Raw genomic sequence first — 6,000 nt, 5'->3', positions numbered from 1 at the left:
ATATCATATACATTTGTTTTATAACTGTCCCGTATGTTTATTTTTTGGAACAGGTTTCGCGAGAGACCGTGAACGACATGGTGAGGACTATGCGTGCTTTCCGGGCTGCTTATCGAAGAGCCCTCGTGGCTTTGTTATGCCATGATCATCGGATGGTCGCGGTAAGTTTGTTTACTTTTTTTTGTTCAAAGTTATTACACATTTCGTGTATTAATCTTTGTTTCGGATTTTACAAGATGTACAGCAGCCTTCTGAGAGTCGTCGAGCATCCTGATTTCCTCTTTTATTATATTTTGTTTTTTTGCTTATGGAAAATGTACATATACATATATATTTTTTATTTTTACTGTTGTACATATGACACACATTTTTTGTATATATCATATTTTTTCTACAAGTGTTAAAAAGAAAAAAAGAAAATATTTCCGAGGGAGGGAAAAGGTTCCCGACTTACCCCCCTTGAAAAAAAAACAAAAAAAGAAAAGAACAGGAAAAAAAAAGAAAAGAAAACCAAAGGGGAAAGAAAAAAGGTAAAAGGAAAAATAAAAATAAATAAATAAAAAAGAACTTAAAAGAAAATAAGAAATAAAAAGAAAAAATTAAGTTAGGAAAAAAGAAAAGAAAAAGAAAAAATAATATAAAAAGGATGAAGAAGGGAAACAAAACTAACAAAGGCAAGCGTATGGATTAGTCATAAGATTTCGTTGATATTCCGTTATTTGGTAGTCCGAAATACGGAAATAAACCAACCAACATGTCACGACAGAACAGGGTGTGCGCAACTGGATGGGTTGTGTGCGACTGTCGCGCGCATGTAAATTGGTTGCGCGTGGTTGGTGTGCGCAACTCATGAGATGCGCTAGCCACCTGCGGGTGAACTTTCCTTTGGGCGAAAATTGCCAAAAAATTACTCCGTTTGGGTCTATTTAAACGCGGTTTTGTGTAGGATTTTGATCATCTCACATTCATTCGCTAGTAATAGTATCAAGAAAAGTATTGCTCTCTTTCTACTCGTTCTGTCTTTTTTTTAACAATGGTAAAAACCTTTGAGCAACATTTGAAACAATGGGTCACTTCCCTTTCAACCGAGGATAAATTAGCTTTTAAAATATACTACCTTGACCCCCTATTAAGCTATATGCAACTTAATATAAATTTTGATTTTCTCGATGCTGCAGTTAATCATTGGGACTCGAACCACCATCTTTTCCTCTTTAAAGGGGATGAAATTGTCCAATTACCTGGCGAGTTTGAGGCTCTACTAGGCTTCCCTACAAATACTCTCCCCGTGACATATGCCCCTAACTTGTCAGATTCCAAACCTATATTTTAACGATGTTTTGGCTTGAATGACAATGATATGGCCAAAATTGGGACAGAAGAAAGCGTGAATTTAATTCAATTTATTGAACATTTTGTCGCCCCTAGTGACAATTTAACTAAACAACGTTTTAAAATTCGTGCTTTATATTTTTGTCTTGTTGTCAATTGTTTGCTTAGGAAAGGTAAAGAATACGGAGATTATTCTATGGTGTCCATAGTGCAGCAAATAGAGGGGTGTCATTCACCCACTCCTTTAGCTCTGGAGGGAAATTAACTGTGCTTGAATCGCCTTAGAGGAGACCCTAACGAGAACGGTTTCACGGGAAGTCCACTCCTATTACACGTAAGTTTTTTTTACGTCATACATCAGCGCAATCTTGAAAGTTACGCTGGTTTGACCAGCGCAATCTTCTGAGATGCGCGCGGGTGGCGCGCGCGACTGATCGTCATGCGCACTCCACTTGCTGGTAATGTCGTAAGTTAATTTTCCTTCCTTTTTTTTTCAGATTTGGCTCATGGAGCGTTTGCGAATTATTGATCAGCCACAAAATCTTGAGGCTAACGGAGTGAGAACATTCCCTGGTCGTCGCATTCTTTACAAACATAAGAATGAGGAAGAATGGACGTCTTTTTTCTGTCATAGGGTTCCTAACATACGCTTTGTGATTCCTTGGTGGAACATAAATAGTATAATTGGGAATAGTTTTAATTGTCCTTACATTAGGCTTTTAGGCCTCTCTAGTACTACTTACATCTTTCCTTACAGGGTGATGAGACAGTATGGGATGAAACAAATTATCCCTCCACAGGGTTGTGACGCCTCTAAGGACGTGAATTTAAACCTGAACGAATTCCCCATTGGATGGAATATTGGTCTAGTCTTCCTAAGTGGGTGGTGCAAAACCCCACGACGAGCATAGTACTATCTTCCTTTTACAAAGCTTGGATGAATGCGGTGGACAAGGGAGAGTTAAATAAGGCTCGTCAACAAAATCAAGACGCCTCGGCTCGCAATCCACCCAAACCTTCAATGCATTCGGCCACTACTACTCCTTCTAATGTGCAAAACAAAGGAGTGAGAAGAAAGTTAGACTTCTCCTCATCACCTAAGGCTCGTTCAAGGGAACCCAAAAGAAAGGCTCCCCCAAAACCCGCGCAACAAGGCGTGAATATTAAGGAACCTTCACCAAATCCTCGCAAGAAGGCTCCAACAAATACAAACCACAAAAGAAAGAGAATTGAAAAGGTCCCTATTCCTTAGTTGAAGAATAATGTTTGGGTCAAAAAGAAGGGCGAAGGGGAAAGCTCTAAGGTTGCCGAAAGTACTACAATGAAAACTACTCCTCCGTCAACTGTGACGATTGAGGACATAGTAAAACCTTAGAGTGTTACACAATATTAGTAGTTTAATATTTTTTTTTGAATAAAGTGTAATCAATACTATGTTTTTTTTGTTTTTAAAAAAAAAAAAATTATTTATTATCTAGTTCTATATATGATGTTTTGTTTTGTTTTTTTTTTTTTTTGAATTTTGTTTAGAATAATAAAGAGCTCTTTTTTTTATATGACCAAATCATAAAGATTGCCTACGTATTTGTATTACGAAATCAGGTCTTTGCGTAGTTCTTTTGCAAAAAAGAGTTATGTATATTATTTTTAAATTTTTTCTTTAATCCCACTTGTAGAAATCAAATGAAAAATTAATCAAACTTTGTTTAATAATCTTAAATCAAAGTTTAATTTTGTTGTTTTCCAAGTACACATATTGTTTGAAAAAACGCCCTTATTTTATCGCTAGTTAAAATTGAAATTCTATTCAAGTGTAAAATTTAGGGTTCGTAGTTCGTCATCAGGTGGCACGTGCAACGTCCAAGGTCGTGCGCAACTGATTTTGTTGCTCGTGACATTCGCGTGCAACACCTGTGCTACGAGCGTTTAAATTTTTTTAATCATTATTACCCCCCCCCCAAGTGTGAAGTGTTTTTTCGTGATGTTCGAAAAAATCAGAACACTTTGAACGATATTTTTTTTTAATTTCTCCCCCCCAGTATTATGAGTTTTACCGGGTGATTCGGTAAAGTGCATAACACTTAGAATCTTTAATTGAATGCTAATAGACATGATTGTTAATTATGAATGAACGAGTTTATTCGGATTTTTATATGTGTAAACACCCAAATGTGTCTCCCCAAAACCAAACCCAGTAATGAATACTTTTCACGTCTCTTGATTATCAAACGAAGTGAAAGTGTGAAAAGTCTAGTGATTAGGATGTTTTTATTAAAATATCTCTTCTTTCTGTTTTCGAAAATATTCCTTTTCTTACTCTATTTATGAAAAATGTCCAATCCAGTTGATTTTGGTCCATGATAAGAGTCCAATAATGGTGTAGTTGGATGGGGTTTGAAAAGACCAGCCCAATTCCGATGAATAATGAGGAAGTTATGGCCAAAATACTAAATTGGGCCCAAACCGGATTTTACCTACGACCCAATGATCATGTGGAGGGTCCAAAGGTTTAATCCCATACCTAAACTAATTAGGATTTATTAGAAGCTTCTATAAGTTTCTAAAAGATCTTAATTATCATTTTTTGAAAAGATAAGATCAAAGAATTCGAAATTGAATAAAACTTTTCTTTTTGAGAGTCCTTGTTCTGTGTAAAATGGAATTGGTTCAGATATTATTTTCGTGCCTCACAATCTTTATCCAAATCTTATATGGTTGGATAGATCTTGAAATTATATTTCCAATGATATATTATAATATTAATTCCGAGCTATAATGAAAAAGATATGAAAGGAATACGAAACTCTATCAAAAACTAACACTCTTCCACTATTTCGGCCATATCTTTTTATCTACAAAAGATTTTAAGCTGATTTTAATTGTTGGAAATTAGACTTCAAGATCTTTACAAAGACATATTATATGACTTATTTGGACTTCTAGATCAAAAGATATGATAAAAACAAAATCCGCAAAATACTTTCCTAGCGCCAAACGATAGGTCTGTTGCCTGGCGCTAATACCTGTAGCTTGGCGCTAATACCTATCGTTTGGCGCTAACTCCTGTCGTTCGCGACAGGAGGTCTTTTATTCCGAATGGGACTCAAACTCTTTTCTATCGTTTCCGGACTATTTTTCTATAAATAGGGGGTCGTATCTCCCCGTTTTTAATCATCAACAATTCACCTTCAATCATCTAATTCTATTCTTTCTCTCTCTAAGGCTAGAAGCTTTCTCTCTCTCTTCTTATTCTAAACCTTCCCTCTTACAAAATTCCTCATACATAAGTTCTAGACACACCTAGCCAAGTTCAAAGTTGCCTACTCCCTAGACGTGAAAGGTTGATAATTTATGAGGGTTTGGTCTCAAATTCCTATTTCAATTATTTAATTTAATTGCTTGTTTTATTATTTTCTTTGAAGTTACTAACGCGTGTATTTTTTTTTATTATAAAGAGATACGAGGCATCGAAGTCAGTAATTTAATTGTTATTTTGATATAGAAATCATGCTTAGATTATTTTGATTCCCAGTATCATATTAGGATGTTTTATTGCTTCCTAGTATCATGTTTAGGGTAATAATTAAGATTTCTAATATCATGATGCTTCCTATTCTTTATATCATGTTAGTGTCATGTTAGGGCTAATTGATCTTTAATGTTTAGTGACATGCTAGGGTTTGTTATTAATCTTGTTAGTATCATGCCAAGGATCTTGCTAATATTATTATGCTTTCATGAGATTGAGAATGTTAATATTATGATGATGATTGTTGTTGTTATGTTGCTTGATATATATTATTATTATTATTGCTTGATCACGCCTTTTATGAATGTTTAAAGGGAATTTGTACTTGTAATCACGCTTAATAAGATAATTAATAATATTGTTTAGGTTAATATGATTATAATTCAAGTGATCGCCAATAATAGTTTTGTTTGTGCATTAAATTCAACCAACATAGATTAAACAGGTTCAGGGTTAATCTGTTGATTGTATGTTAGTTAGAAAGCGCACATGAATACGAGAAGAATAAATTAGAGGCCTATTTTTAGGGCAAGTTCAATCTCTGTTAGATTGGATTTGTACCTTCATCCCCGAACTTTCAATCATGTTTCCAGACCTATTGGAGTTAACGATCTCCTGGATCGTTAGGGGGTGTAACCTTCACCCTGTAAACGGTTTACAAGTTCCTAAAACTTGTTGGTGACTCTTTTACTCTAGCTTCCTTCCCTTTGGTCGCCACCATGCTTAAGTATATGATCACAGTAGGGCTCAAGTGTGGGATGCTTGAAATATTCCCTACAATATGTAATACTTTTTAAGTCAATCAATGTTTATTAATTGACGGATTTCATCGCCACCAATATCCATTAATCGAACGGCTCCTCCCGATAGAATTACAATTACGCGGTATGGTCCTATCCAATTAGGTTTGAATTTCCCTCTTGGATCGGTTGGTGGACCCCTAACCTCTTTTAGTACAAAGTCACCTTCTTTAATATTACGGGGTCGTACCCTTTTGTTAAAGTGTCGCGAGATGCATCGTTGGTAGACTTGTACATGATGCAACGCTTTTAATCGTCGCTCATCGAGGAATAAAATCTCTTCATACCTTGCTCGTAGCCATTCAGCTTCCGGTAGCTTACTTTCGAGTATGTTGCGTA

This window comes from Chenopodium album, chromosome 15 (assembly GCF_948465745.1).
Source record: "Chenopodium album chromosome 15, dcCheAlbu1.1, whole genome shotgun sequence".
In the NCBI taxonomy this organism is placed as follows: domain Eukaryota; kingdom Viridiplantae; phylum Streptophyta; class Magnoliopsida; order Caryophyllales; family Amaranthaceae; genus Chenopodium; species Chenopodium album.
Note: the sequence above shows the minus strand (reverse complement) of the source record.